General features: G+C 36.6%; 1 pseudogene; it reads left to right on the forward strand.

Moving 5' to 3' along the window:
- The first annotated feature begins 14,804 nt into the window (after positions 1 to 14,804).
- The window catches only part of LOC149145846 (boron transporter 1-like), a 44,487-nt pseudogene continuing 42,695 nt past the window's right edge, over positions 14,805 to 16,596 (forward strand).

The raw sequence follows: 16,596 nt of genomic DNA on the forward strand, positions 1-16,596 counted from the left end.
CATTCTAGTTGACTTGATTCAACATAAATGATGTGAAATACCTTAATTGAACATCTCCAACATAGGGTGTAATATTAAAATCTCTTGCTCCAAAAAAAACACAATCATGTAAATATAACTCACATAATAAATGTTGCTTTGAAAAACTAGTCTTCTGGAAAGTTTCTAGAAAGTTTGAAGTTCCCTTACTACATATGGTTGTTTCTCTTTGATTGAGTTAATTGGAAGATGAAGATTTTTTCTTGCAGGTATAGAGGGTAGGAAGGAGAAGGGGTTTTACAACTCAACACATTATCTACAAGGTTATACATCTTCTCCTCTTCCTGTATTAAATTTACTTATTCCTGCAACTCTCCTACCCTCAATATTGTTTGCTTCCTTTCTCTCTTAATATTTACCAAATTCTAAACCAATTTTTTTTAGCCCAAGTCCTTTTAAGATTGACAAAAATCTCCTTATCTTTACCGAGAGGAATAACCTTACTCTTCAACGAGAATTCTAACCTCTTCCATTTGTCTAATTCCTCAAGCAAAAATATTGATTTCAACAGTTCTTCATATTATGATCGAGTTGTATCTGTTGTGGTTATAATAGTAGACTTAGTATCTCCCTGCATTATTTCTTCATTTTCCTTCTCCTTTTGTTGCACTATCTCAACTACTGGTTCTTGTGTATCAGTAGCATCATTGATAGGCTATTGTGGAGTAGTAATTTTCTTTATTTCAATCTACTCTATTTCAACTACTGGTTCTTGTGGAGTAACTAAATAGTCAACTTGTTCTTGTGGAGCAAAAAACTGATTTTCCCCAACCTACTCTTCTTTATCTACTGGCTCTTGTGTAACAACAACATTGTCAACATGTTCTTGTGGATCAACTGTCTGGAACTCCTCATTTTTTTCTTCACCTTATATATAACCCAAAATAGTGGTTGGTCCCTCACATCCTGCTTCCTCAAGAATTTGTTTACAACCCATGCATACTTTTCAGCTATGTTAATAGGTGACACCATTCCTGCCACCTATGTTAGGCTTTCCGACCCTATTTGTTTCTTAAACTAAAATTTCTCTTTGAATGTAGCAAGTTGTTTCTTCAAGTTTTCATTTTCTTCTTTTAATTCATTAATTTTCTAAGTGTGAGGGTCAATTTTAGTCTTACCCATTGAATGGCTACTTTCTTTATCCTGTGTGGGTTCTTCCCTCCCATCTTCACTCAGTTTTTACTCTGGTTCCTTTGATTCTACTGTAGTAGCATGGACTTCAGGTGTTGTGACAATTGATGGTGTAAAAATTACTCATTTTCTCTGCTTAGGGTTTTTACCCCCCAATGTCTTCTTTAGCGACCTATCCCTTACTCTCGTTTGTAGAGGAATTTCTTTCTCAAGTACTTCTTTAGGTGTCTCTTTCTCAGGTACCTCTATTTTAGGTGCCTCTTCTTCAATAGGGCATCCATACCTAGTACTCTAAGACTTCCCACTAGATACATCCACCGGTTCTTCAGTACAATCCCACTTCACAAAATACCTGATGTGAAGACCCCTCTGACAAGGCCTAGGAAATGTAACTACCCTTCCTTCTGATGTTGTTTCAACTCTTTCCTCCTGTGATTTAACTTCACTCTTTTCCTCCTAAGGGGTTGGCACATGTGGTCTTGCTAGTAGTTTGGTCCATGTGCTCCCTTGTTGTTGCAATGAGTCAATTATAATCAATTTGATGATCCCATGGTTAGTTATGTAGGTTTTAGGATGCTTCTCCATGCATAGAAATTCTTCCATATGATGTAACGATTTTAAAAAATAATAGGGAATGTTTATTATCTGTCCACTGCACAGATGTGATGACAATTGAAGCTAATAGTAAAATACAATCGCAAAATTCCCTTCACAGGTTATAAATTTCTGAATAAAATAGGCTACATTATCCCAAGGATGAGGAAGGGATAATTTGTCAACCCCTCTTCCCTTATGCCTTACCTCCTCACCTTCCTAAAAGAATGTAGCTTTAGTTGTTGGGACTGTTAATTTTCGAGAGAAGCAACACATTCTTGTCTGAGGGAAACCCATCTCCCTAGAAAATACTTCTTTTGTAACAACAACCCTAAATCCTGTAATTACTAGTCCTTAATCATTCAAAGTCTGTGTAAATTATAAATCAATCTACTCATTAAATCCCTGAAATTTCTCAAAATATGCCAACCATCCCACATTTTGAATTTCCTCCAGGGCATATAGATGGTGTAACAAAGCATCAATAGAATCGAGTTTATGGCAAACTTCTGCTCCTCCCATGGTTTCTCAGAAGGTTGTTACAAGGTCTACACTTGGTTCATGCAATTTTTCATTAGGACAAAGAATTTTGCTTTTCTAAAATCGATAATTCTTATCCTTTTCGATAATTTTATGCCATAATTATCAAGTATTGGGAATAATTTTGGGTAGTCACATCTGTTTTCAAGAGTAATGGTAGGAGTAATGATGGATTATTATTATTATTAATTGTTATAATCAATAGTTACTAAGTTTTGATAGTGGTATGTGCATCATATGATAGATACAATTCACCTCCCACTAACTTAATGATAACAACCATCCTCGGCATATGTGACAAGAAGTCATGTCAACCTTAGTTCGAGAAATGAAAGTAAATGTATTGTCGAATTAACATTATGCTAATGTGGAAAATATACAAGTGTAATGACTTGATCGAAAATGTGCAATGTTTCATTCATGGCATATGCCCATTGGTGAAATATTCCATTAAAATGATGCAGTGAGAGAAACTTATGTTTCAATAAAATCAAGCGTATTAACACAAGGTTATAATTGTCACCCATGAGAATAAAAGAACACATATGTGAGCTTGTGATGGTGAAAACATGAAAATTTCCTTGATCTATATCAATGAAACTATGTGAAGTTATAGAAGTGGCTTGTATATGTGCATAATTGTATCAACAAAATTTTGGAGAATTGTATCAATTCAGGTTGTTGCATAAAATATTGTGATAAGTGTAGTAGCTTGTATTCACTGATAAATATTGAATCTATAACAACACAAATATTAAATATTAAACCATTTACAAACATAAGAGAAGAGATATCATAATGTTGTTACAAAAGAATAAAATGATGTGTTAACTGCGAGCAAGTTGGTTTTCAACCACCATTTTCATCCAATAGTGCCCCAAAGGGGTTTTCAACATTAGACAATTTATTTTATTTTTCATTTTTTATCTTTTTTTTTTTGTTTTTGTCATTTTAATAATGAGAAAAAACTAAGTGGCTAGAAGCGCAGGAGAAATTTTCCTTGCCCCACTAATTTCAAGGTCTAAATCTACATCTGAGACAATGTTGAAAAATGAATCCTTAGAAGTAGGTTTATGATACAACCACATAAAATTTCCATTGGAAAGAAAATATGCTTGAGACCTATGAATGGTTGTCAATTTCATAGTCCCATTGTCAAGGACTGTATCTACCTTATAGAACTAACCACCTGGTGTAGAGCTCCCCTTTGAAATCTTTAAATCTAGAGTAATATAACAAATCCCAATCACGCTTCTGAAACACATTCTTCTTAATAAATTTATCATGCCACTTGGCATGCTATTGTTGGATGATATATGTTCATTGCACAACAACCAATCACTTCTCATCTAACTCATTCAATTGTTCCAGTCAATGTTTCTGAGTCGTAGTCAAGTCTAAATTAACCTCCAAAGTAGTTATAAGTGTCTTTCTCTCAAATTCAAAGGGAAATATATGACTCTTATCAAATACCAACTCATAGGGAGAGAATATTGTAGTGTTCCTCCAAGTAGTTCTGTAAGCCCATAACACTTCTCGAAGTCTCTCAACCCAGTCTCTTTGGTGTCCTGCCACAACCTCCGTGAGAATAGCTTCAAGGACCTTATGGGTACTCTCCACTTTTCCATTCGTTTGATGAAGTGACTCGGCGATGAATCTTATACTTTTTAAAAAGGTCCTGTATCAACTGAGAAGTAAACTATGCTCCTCCCTCTGTAAGTATCTCCTTTGGCACTCCATACTAAACAAAAATTTCTTCAAATAAAAATTCCGATATAACGCATTTAGTTTCCCTAGGGAGTGCTCATTCCTCCACCCACTTGGTGACCTAGTAGGTACATACCAAAATATAATTCTTTCGTTGAGATAGGGGATTAATCAATCCCAAAAAATATAAGGCCCATCTATCAAATGGCTCCATCACCAATTGAGGTTGTAACAAAATTTCATTTGATTGAGTAGGCCGATCCATTCTCTGATAACTATCACACCCCTAAACATATTTCCTTGCATCACGAAACACAGTAGGCTAAAAATAACCCATCTGAAGCACCTTATGATCTGTTCTCCTATTTGCAAAATTTCCTCCATAAGGCCCATCATGACAAGCCCTAAGAATATGATGAATATCATCCTGCCTCACACGCCTTATAATTTGTTGATCAAAACCACTGTGGAAGAGGTATTTGTCCAACCAAAAATACCAAAAACTTTGCTGAACATTTTTTCTCTTCTCTTTAAGAGAAAGGTGATGGGGAAGTTTTCCTGTAACATGGTAATTAGCAATTTCTGCATACCAAGATGAATAAGTGGATACTTCAAAGAGATACTGTTATGAAACCAGCTCAAGAAAAGATAGAAAAGATAGATCAACGCCTTAGAATTCAGCCTCTTCGCGGGGGCAACCTCATTTACATTACATAAATGAACAATTCTTGGATGATACAAATGACAAAACCTCCTTTCTATATATAGGAGTCTAAGGAGTCACAATATAATCCAGCCGACCTAACAATAATAATATAAAGCCACAAAAATAACAATAGAGGGATTCTATGGGGCACATAAATAACAATATGGGGGGGCACAACATTATAAATAAGGGGTATAACTACAATAGTAATGGGGTAATCACTAGTATTATAGGAACCCAACATGCCCCTCTCCTTCAAAAAAGTGTTGTCCTCAACACTTGAGTAGTTTTGGATACTTCTGCATAAAATTCTCATCCTCCCATGTGGAAACTTCAGCGGATAAGTTCTTCCACTTGATAAGATACTCTGAAATTGATCGATTTCGTAGCTGTCGAGTTCTTGTTTCTATGACTGCTTCCGGTTCCAATATAATTTTTCCTTCCTCGTCAAGTTCTGGCAATATTGTTTGAATTGGGAGCTTGTCGCCTATAACCTTCTTTAAACATGAAACATGGAAAACTGGGTGCAATCGAGAAGCTGTAGGAAGCTCCAATTTGTATGCCATAGTACCAATCTTTTGCAACACCTTGTACGGACCATAATACTTTGGTGATAATTTATTATCCTTCTTAGCTTGCTTTAGGGACATTTGCTTATATGGTTGTAGCCGTAGGAATACCCAATCACCTACATCAAAACTTCTTTCACTGCGATGTTGATCTGCCTGTTGTTTCATTCTATTTTGTGCCAACACGAGGTTATCCTTTAAGAGTTGGAGGACTTGTTGTTGATGTTCGATGTGATGTTCCACTGCCTGAACCTTAGAATTTTCTCTTAAATATGATGTGATGGATGGTGGTTGATACCCATAAAGTGCCATAAATGGGGTCATTTTTGTTGCTGTATGGAAGGAAGTGTTATACCACCATTCAGCCAGAGGCAACCATTTGACCCATTGTGTCTGTTTATCAGATACAAAGCAACGAAGATATCCTTCCAAACATTTGTTTACTATCTCATTTTGCCCATCAGATTGAGGATGATAAGATGAGCTATGAGCTAACTGAGTACCAAGACAAGAAAATAATTCTGTCCAAAAATTTCCAGTGAAAATGGGATCTCTGTCACTTACAATAATCTTTGGGTTTCCATGTAGCTTTTGAACTGTTTCCATAAATGCAGTAGAAACTGTACTGGCTTTAAATGGATGTGATAATGCACAAAAGTGTGCATACTTGGTAAGTCTGTCAACTACCACCATGATGACACTCTTTCCCTCAGACTTGGGTAAACCTGTGATAAAATCCATTGAAACCTCCTCCCAACTTTGGCTTGGAATGGATAAAGGTTGTAATAGACCCGGTGTCTTAATTGTTTCAACTTTATTTTGTTGGCAAACCAAACATTCCACCACAAACTTTTGAATATCTGATTTAAGGCCATCCCAAAAAAATTCCTTCTTAACCCTGTGGTAAGTTTTTAAAAATCCTGAGTGCCCTCCTAAGGGAGAAGTGTGCAATTCCATAAGAATCTTTTGTTTTAGCTGGGAATTCTTACAGAGGTATAAGCGATCTTTGTACCATAATGAATCATTTTGCCAGCTAAATGTATCAGAAGTACTGGAATCTTGTTGTAGCTTTCGAATAAGTGCCCACACTTCTTCGTCATTCTTCCATTCCTCCCTTGCTTCATTTATCCAATCTGGTTGGATAATAGAAATGGTACACAACAATGCTTCCACATCCTCATCCTTTCTTGAGAGTGCATCTGCCACCACATTTTGCTTCCCTTTTTTGTAGATGATTTCAAAGTCATAACCCAACATCTTTGTGACCCACTTTTGTTGCTCTTTAGAGGATAATCTTTGTTCTAAAAAGTATTTAAGGCTATCATGATCCGTTTTTACCTTGAAGTGTCTTCCCATTAGGTAGGGTCGCCATTTCTTAAGTGCATGGAGTATTGCCAACATTTCCTTCTCATAAATAGCTTTGTTTAAAAACTTTCCCTTGATTGGATGACTTTCAAAAGCAATGGGTCTTTCATCTTGCATTAGAACAGCACCAATTCCATTTCCTGAAGCATCACATTCCACAATAAAGGTTTTTGTGAAGTTCGGTGTAGCTAAGACCGGTGCTTGGCACATTGCCTCTTTAAGATGTTCAAAGGCCTTTGTTGCTTCCGGAGTCCATGAAAATGAATCTTTCTTCAATAATGTTGTTAGAGGTGCTGCTATTCTCCCATAATTCTTAACAAACTTGCGATAATACCCTGTCAACCCAAGAAATCTCGCAGATGCTTTATGGATGTGGGGATTTTCCATTCCTTAATGGCTTTAATTTTGCTAGGGTCTACCTTAACTCCTTCATGAGATACAATATGACCCAAATATTCCACCTCCTGGACTCCAAAGAAACATTTGGATCTTTTTGCATATAATTGTTTCTCCTCCAATAGTTGTAGCACCCTGTCAACATGTTCAACATGATCCTTCCAAGACTTGCTGTAGATTAGTATATCATCAAAAAATACTAACACAAATTTTCTAAGGAATGGTTTGAAAATTGAATTCATCAAACCTTGAAATGTTGAAGGTGCATTGGTAAGGCCAAAAGGCATGACCAAAAATTCATAATGACCCTCATGAGTTCTAAATGCCATTTTCAAAATGTCTTCAATCTTCATTCTGATTTGATGATATCCCGAACGAAGATCCAACTTGGTGAAGTAAATTGATCCATGCAATTCATCCAGTAATTCATCAATGACAGGAATGGGGAACTTATCTTTAATAGTGAGCTTGTTGAGCTCCCTATAATCTGGACACATGCACCATGATCCATCCTTCTTGTGCACCAATACTACTGGAGCTGAGAAAGAACTTTGACTCGGTTGAATTATACCAGCCTCTAGCATTTCTGCAACCATACGTTCAATTTCACTTTTTTGGACATAGGGATATCTGTACGGCCTGATGTTTGGAGGAACACTTCCTGGAATCAAATGAATAGCATGATCATGATCACGCATAGGTGGGAGACCTTTGGGAGTCTCAAATACCTTGGAATGATTGTCCAGGACTTTTTGGAGATCTGGAGAAATAGATGATTCCAATGTGGAAACATCTAGCGAACATAATTGTGCAATTACACCTCTTTGCTCCTTTTTTAGAAGCTTTGTCATGCCATTAGAGCTGATTATCTTTCCTGGTTTCCCTGCAATACCCCTTAATTCAACTTCCTTTCCTTCCGTAGAAAATTTGATGAAAAGTTCTTGAAAATTAAAAGCTATTGTACCCAAGGATTGTAGCCATTGGACTCCTAGTACAACATCAGCACCTCCCATTGGAATGGAAAGCATTGGGCTAGTCAATACATATTCTCCCATGGATAGCTTGATATTATGGCACTTTCCAGAGCAATTTATTGTTCCTCCATTTGCAATCATCACTTGACACTCTGGTGCTGGATATAGGAAGCAATTCAATTCTTTTGCTACCCTACAATGAATAAAATTGTGGGTGCTTCCTGAATCAATCAACACTATTACCTTTTTCTTCTTGATTTGTCCTTCTATCTTGATGGTTTGAGGAGTGGTAATTCCCGCCAATGCATTACAAGATATGGTCGGATTTATTTGTTCTTCATCTAGGCTTTGTTCCTGGAGTATATCCTCTTCTTTTGACCTTTCTTGCTCCTTTTCTTCTTCCTCTTCACAATCTATGTAGAATAATTTCTTCTCAGCACACTTATGACCTTTTTTGTATTTGCTATCACAACTGTAACAAAGCCCTTTTTCTCTTTTTTCTTCCAATTGTTGTGGTGTCAACCTTATAGGTTGTGGAAGACTAGGGGCAACAACACTTCCATCTTTATAGTTGTGAGTGGTATGCTTCCTAGTTGCCATAATTTTGCTTTCCATTTTTCTTGCTAACCTGAATGCCTTCTCTAATGAATCAGGTTCCCAAAGGCGAACATCATGTTGGATATTATCCTTTAAAGACCCTATGAACACATCAATCCTATGCTCCTCTGGAATATCTTTTACCCTTATGTTCAATTTTTGGAACTCCTCAATGTGCTCCATTATTGAACCCTTTTGTTTGAGACTTATCAATTGGCTAAAAAAAGTGTTGCTTTTTGTATCCTCATAATGTGCTATCAATTCTTCCGTAAAAATTTCCCAAGTGATAAATTGTTTACGAGAACAAAGCCATTGATACCATACAAACTGATTTGGTTCCAAATATACAGTTGCCATACGTACCTTTTGTGCGTTTTGCACATTATTGAGATCGAAGAAATGCTCCATCTGTAATATCCATGTGGTGGGATCCTTGCCATCAAACTTCCTCATATCGATTTTTGGAATATGGTGATTCTTCGATCCAACATTAGCGTCTATGGAATCATGATTAACATTTCTTTTGTTCTCATCATGAGTTTCCTTTACTACCTTTTCACCATTAGTAAGTATTTCTTGTAGAAAATTTGTCAAATCTGTCTTCAAATCTGCCATGCCTGTCTTCAAATTTGTGTTCAAATATATCTTCAAATTGTCCATCTTAGCTTCCATGCCATTCATCCTAGCTTCCACGCCATTTATCTTAGCTTCTGTTAACTTTTGTGAGCGTGACATTTGTTGCACTTGTTCTTGTAATTTTGATATATCATGTAGCATTTCTTCCTCTTCTTCATGAGTCATGCTAGAGCTTTCAGGTTCCTTACTAGGTGTTTGCATTTTCTTTCCTCGGGGCATCAGTTATCGATAATAATGCTCTACTATGCCCTTTGAATTCCTTCAAAATAAATTTTCAAACCAAGCTTAAGCAAAAATTTAAAAAAATCTACACACCTTTTTTCACTTTATAGGAGCTTTATATTGCCTTTGATGTATCTCTGTACTTTCCAATCATCTAGTTCTGACTTTGTGTCTGTGTCCTCTTTCCAATGCCACCAGTCTGATCCAAATTGGATTCTCCAAGAAAGAGTTATGCACAATCTGCCAAGATGACCTGATTATAGAACTTTCCAGAAGAGCGAACTTGTATGAAGTGCCACATGTATAATTTTCGATCTTTGGTTCTGAAAAAGATATACAAGAAACTAAAGTCCGTCCTCTTTCTGTACCTTCTGACGAAATTTCAATCTGATTCCCAGAGAGAAAGTTATGACGATTTTCCCCAGGTCACCTGTTTTGAATGTAATTCAGGAGTCTGCAAAAATACCAACTTCCTCAGATCATATCTTCTCAAATATCGGCCAAAAAGCTCTGAAATTCGGACCCAAGGTTCAACGTGACTTCTTCTCAAATGGGTTTTTCTTGCGACTTCTGAAACGTCACAGAAAAAAAGTTATAGTGAAAATGCCACGATGACATGTTTGGATCAGCGAAACCCTAGAATCCAAAGCTCTGATACCAAATGTTATGAAACCAGCTCAAGAAAAGATAGAAAAGATAGATCAATGCCTTAGAATTCAGCCTTTCGAGGGGGAAACCTTCTTTACATTACATAAATGAACAATTCTTGGATGATACAAATGACAAAACCTCCTTTCTATATATAGGAGTCTCAGGAGTCACAATATAATCCAGCCGACGTAACAATAATAATATAAAGCCACAAAAATAACAATAGAGGGATTCTATGGGGCACCGAAATAACAATATGAGGGTAATAGGGGCACAAAAATATAAATAAGGGGTATAACTACAATAGTAATGGGGTAATCACTAGTATTTTAGGGACCCAACAGATACTCAGACAGGAAATATTCTTCAACAAGAAGATCATCAATAACATTAGTTAATCTAGAAATAAAATTTGCAGCCACATTATTCTTCCTAGGTTGATCTACAATAGTAATATCAAATTCTTGGAGTAACAACAACCACCTAGGAACCCTGCCATTAGTAATTGGTTTATTCATTAAAAATCGGATAGTAGAGTGGTCAATATGGAATTTTTTTTGGTAACCAATAATGTAATTCCTAAATTTGTTGATAGCATGAATAATGAAAAGAAACTCTTTTTCTGTCATTGTATAATTTACCTCTGCAAGGGTCAAGTTCTTGTTGATATAGTAGATGGTGTAAGGTTTATTTTCCTCATGTTGTCCTAACACAACCCCAATCGCTGTGTCAGAAGCATTAGTGGAGATGTGAAATGACAGACTCTAGTTGGGTACTTGTAAGATGGGAGTTGTTGTTACAAACCTTTTTAAGTATGCAAAAGCATTGTTACACTTGTCAATCCATACAAAATCCTTAAATTTTGTTAACATGGAAAACAATGGAAATTCAATCTTAGGAATTTTTTTCTATAAATCATCTACAATAATTTGCCTCCCCAAAGAGCTACATACCTCCTTCTATGTCTTATGGGTGGGAATTCTCAAAATTACCTCAACTTTTGTTGGATCAACCTGTATACCCGCAATAGAGAGATAGTGACCTAAAACAATACCTTCAGTCATCATCACGTGACACTTTTCTATACTGATACAAAGTTGGGTCTATATACAATGTTGAAGTATCTTTTCATGGTTGTTCAAGGCTTCTTCAAACTCATCCTCATAGCGTGCAAAGTCATCCATAAAAAATTCCAAACAATTATTTACCATATCAACAAAAATCCCTAACATAGCACACTGGAAGGTTGCAAGTGCGTTACAAAGTCCAAAAGGTAGAATCCTATAGGGAAATGTATCCTAGGGGCAAGTGAACGTAGCCTTGTCCTGGTCCTCAAGAGCAATCTGATTTTGGTTATAACCACTAAATCCATCCAGGAAAGACATTTTTTTTTACTAGGCAAAGCATCTAGGACTTGATCAATAAAGGGCAATGAGAAATGGACCTTTTAAGTGGCTTCGTTCAACTCTCTCTAGTCCACATAGATTCTACACTTTCCATTTTTTTGGGAAAAATAAAAAGTGGAGATACCCATTGACTGTCAAAAATCAGATAAATTAAGTTTTCACTTAAGATATTTTAAATTTCTTCCTTCACAACACTTTTTAAGGTTGGATTCATTCTGCATTGAGGTTACCAAACATGTCGAGATCCTTCCTTTAGATAAATATGATGAGTGCACAAAGCAAGATGGATACCCTTCATGTCGTTATAATTCCATGCAAAGACTTCTTTATTATTTCTTAGAAATTGTACTAATCTCTCTTTTTTTGCAAGAGATAAATTAGGATTAGTATTTAAGGTCTTCCCAAGCTCTATCTCCACTAGAAAACGCTCAAGAGTAAGGGTCATATGTATTTCTTCTATAAAAAGATCATAAGGAGTCTCTTCCTCATTGGATTTGTCTATCACATAACAACTGTGATGTTGATGGTGTAATAGTAGAAGAGTCATTAATCATTATTTTAATAGAATCTTCCTCGATATCAGTTTTAAAATGGAAGGCTATTCCTACAGTGAGAAGTGGACATGTATAAACCTCTTATGGTTCAAATTGAGACCATAATGGATTCTCACATTTCAAACTTGGTTTAACTGAAGGGTAAAGAACAAGATCCTTGGTAGTGTTACCATCATAGATGGTCATGCACCCAGATATACATCCAATAAAAGCATCTGCAGTGGCCAGCCATGGCCTGCCTAAAATTAGAGGATGTCCCCTTATGCGTGTTTTAAGCTTTAACGCTACAAAATATGATAAAATAATAATAGCCTCTAGTATTCCTTCATGTCGGATCTTAGATCTATCTGTCAATTCTAAAACAATTGAAGTTGGTCTTAGGTTGGTAAGCCCAACTAGTTCAACCATTTCTCAAGTTATTATGTTAATTCCTGCTCGTAAGCCAATCAACAAGGTTAATTTTAGGGGCGAATAATCACCCAAAGGCGAAATTTAAGGCTTTTTATATTTTAATGGGGCGAATTTTTAATTAAAATAATATTTTTTTTTATATAATTAGCCCTCATTTTATTTAAAAATTAATTTATTTTTTTTATTTTAACCCAGGGCGGATAAACTAACCGAATCGTATTTTCTTAGAATCGCCCCATTTTGATATTTGCTCCCGGTTTGGGAGATAAAAAAATCACCATTTCTGATTTACAGTTTGGGTTTTCTGGTTTGGGAGTGGTTTGTGAGGGTCGATTTGGTCCTGGGAGTGGTTTGTGACGGTCGATTTGGTCCTGGGAGGTTAGATTTGTTTTGAAATGGAGGGCGGAGCTTAATTTGTTTTCAAATGGAGGGCGGCTCCCTGTTTTCACGGATTCAGCCCGCTGTTTTCATGAATTCCGGATTCAGGGTGTATATGGCTCCCTGGGTCCTGTATAAAAATGGTTTTGAAATAGGTTTTTTCATCATAGTTCACAAATCTAAATGTTCTAGTTAGCAGCAGCAGTTTCGGTGTGATATTCTTGCATTTTCAATCCACTTATTCTTCTCTTGTTTTGGTATCCATGGTTTCTTGGATTTGAACGGCTCATGCCACTGCAGTAGCAACAACAACAGTCGGTACTCGACAGAATTGTTGGCTGAGCGCGAGAAATTAGGCCCCTTTATGCAGGTCTTGCCCATCTGTAGCCGCCTTTTGAATCAGGGTAAGTTGGCTTCATATGTCTTGTTTTTCTTCAAGTTTGAAGTACAGGAGAAGATAGTTGCTGAGTATGATACAGATTATCAGTTGTTCTGGAAGGCCAAATTAGGTGGATTCATGCCTCCTGCAGTTGGAACAGCGGTGATAATCACTTTGCCAGTGAACGCTGAATGCTTCCGTTGGTTTGGAAGCAAATATAACCGTGGTTGCAAGAGACCATGATTTTTTTTTAATGGTTGGATATCAAATTTTGTTAAAGATTCTCTCCATCTGCCTGTTACCCCAGAAGCAAAAGAGAATAACTAAAGCTGAAAAAACATGTAGAAGTATCATTATGCTGATTTGGATTTCATCTTTTGGAAAGAAGATTTGGCTTCAAAATTAACCTGAATGGTATATTGACTTTTCAGGAAATGGTCCATTCTGATTGTGGCCGAGGCCTTGTACCGTGGTGGAAGTATTGAGGAAGTGATGACTGATAATGACCTCTTTACATCTGATAGAAAAGTTGAACAGAGATCATAGTATTCAACACGTGAGTGCGTTTCAACATATGAGAACTTTATAAGGTATGCTGAACTGTATTGAATGTTGCTTTATTTTGCTGCCAAGTTTATCCATGGTGACTGTTTTTATATACAACACTGGAGCTGCTCGTAGTATGCATAATATTTGACTAGACCATGTCGAGCATTGCAAAAATTTGCTTTTCGCTTAATTTTACCCATGGCTGAATCTCTGCTTCCACTTATTCTGCTATGTTTTTCAGAGCATGCAATGGATTTTTCATATTTAACATTATCTTGCCATTTACCCCGGTCATTTGGACTTTGATAAACCACTGACAACACGTTTTTAACAAGCAAAGTGGCCTACATTGTTGAACCATTCGAGGAATGATCCAAGCATGCCTGCCCATGCATTTTGTATAGTGCACTCTAAAATGGTCCACTTTCAGGTTTGGTTAACCAAAAATACTAGGACCCAAAGATAAGAGTTGCATGTAGCTATTTCCAGTTACATAAGATGCAAGATTGCACCAATAAAGAATTAAGAACCTGGTAACCTATGGGAGTGCCTACACTATGAAGAACTATGTTTTGAGTTTGGGAAAAAAGACACCCACTTAATATGTAGGATTTTGCTTGAATAGAGGACAGGAACAACTCTAATATTGACCAGATATCTTACACTCCACTAAGGCAATGAGAAGAAGAAACACCGGATCAAACCAAGAAAAAAAAATCCGGTAAAATGTATAATGAGTGAAAAGATAAGAATGCTACCATGCAGGCAACGCAATAATAGCCTTCACATTTCCCTCCCTTATTTGTCAGGCTTATTGTATTACCCAGCATAACCAGACCCCTGAGCATAATAATAATTCTTACCCTCCATCCCATCTAAATCATCATCTCCGTTCTTTGATTATTGAAATTGAAACACCATTCTGCCTAAACCCTTATCTTCCATCTGTGTGGTAATCATGCCTTCTGGACAAAGTTAAAAATGGCGGTGCCTTATGGATATGGCAGATTCTGCATGTAACTTGAACTACCAGGTTCCTCCTCCCTTTCAGAGTTTTGACCAGTTGTGTAATAATGGGATGCCCAAGGTTCTTGATGGGTTGCTTGGCTGTATATCTGACTTTGATTAAAATCCGGTCTAACTGCTTGGCCTGATCTTTCCCAATCATTTGGATCTGAGTTGTAACCATAGTTTGAAGCCACCTCTTGAGGATTCTGATAGGGTAATGTGTTTGTACCTTTGTAGGTATTGTCATTCAGGTATGGCACAGTGGACAGGCTAGCTTCAGTAGCTGTGAAACCAGGCCCTGGATTATGTCCTTCAGAACCATGCATGAAGCCATTGTTTACTGGATCTACATATGATACAAAGAAATTATTGTTGGGCTCTTTTGGTTCAAAGATGTTCACACATTCACTAGTTGATGGAACAACTACTATGAAAGAAGGATCAAAGAGGCCATCAAAATAGAAACTAATACAAGTTGTCTTTAGCAAGATGATGGATTAAAGATTAGTTGTAGACTTGTAGTTGGCTTTCATCTCTTAGGAATAATGAAGTGCAAAGCAACAACTGAAGTTTTTCCCTGTGCTCAGTAGTCTAGGTTGTAGGTTGGGTTCTCACACTTGCATCTTAGAATCTTTTATATCATGACAAGCATAATCAGCTTACCCCTTTTACTATGGCTTAATAATGATAACAAAAGTCTATTATAATTCATGTTCATCCGGTTATACAATTAGTTCATTAACAAATTAAGGAAGCATGTAAATATATATACCGAGGAAAGATGAAATATCTTGACACTAAAGTCCTGATGATGAACCTTAGTTTGTGGGCTTAAAACATCAAAAGAACTATGAACCAAATCATACTCCAACAACCAATGGAGGAATTCCTTCATTCATCAATGGATGAAATGCCTTCATTACTCAAACTGCAACTTTCAACGATCTAAAGTTATATTACTTATTGTCCTAATAAAATTCAAGTTTATCATTTATAGCTTACGTGTGTGTAAGTTACATAATTAAAATCAAGGATGCTCCCTCATAAAATGGAAAGAAATAGCCAAACCAAAATAAGGCAAGGCTGTAGTTTGAGAGTTTAAAAAAATACACACTATTATGGCAAGGCTGTAGTTTCCAAGAGCATATGGAAAGTAATACAGGGGCAAGTTTGTGGCATCAAGTCATAGGGAAAAAATATGTGGACCTATGATCTTTGGAGGAATGGATTAGACTTCCAAATAAAATTATTACAAATGTCTCAATGGTTAAAAGGCTCTTGTTCAATCTTTTCCTTTGCTGGGCAATTGGCAATGTGGAGAATAGGAAATGGATTGAATGTGAAAATAGGTGAAGACACCTAGCTCCACAAGATTAATGAAGAAACTATCAAGACCCTGGCAATGGCATACTCACTCAAGCTGATGTTATGTCCAAAATTGATCACCATATAGAAACAGCAATTGAAATTTGCAAGGTCAACAGGCTTGGAAGGAGGTTCAAAGGACAATCGAGATGGCTATGTTAACATATTACAACTAAGTACAATGTGGAGAATAGGAAATGGAGAGAAAGTGAGAATAGGTGAAGTTCCCTAGGTGAGGTTTAAAAGGCTCCAGGAGATTAATGAAGAAACTATTGAGACCCTGCATAACAATGGCACACACTCAAGCTGATATTGTGGATCCAAATTTGACCACCATGCAGAAGCAGCACTAGATATCAGCAAGGTTCTTGATGGTTTCTTGGCTGTATATCTGACTTTGATTAAAATCCGGTCTAACT

Source organism: Pinus tabuliformis, chromosome X (assembly GCF_031772625.1).
Source record: "Pinus tabuliformis cultivar Carrire ecotype Pingquan chromosome X, CPIR1, whole genome shotgun sequence".
Lineage (NCBI taxonomy): Eukaryota > Viridiplantae > Streptophyta > Pinopsida > Pinales > Pinaceae > Pinus > Pinus tabuliformis.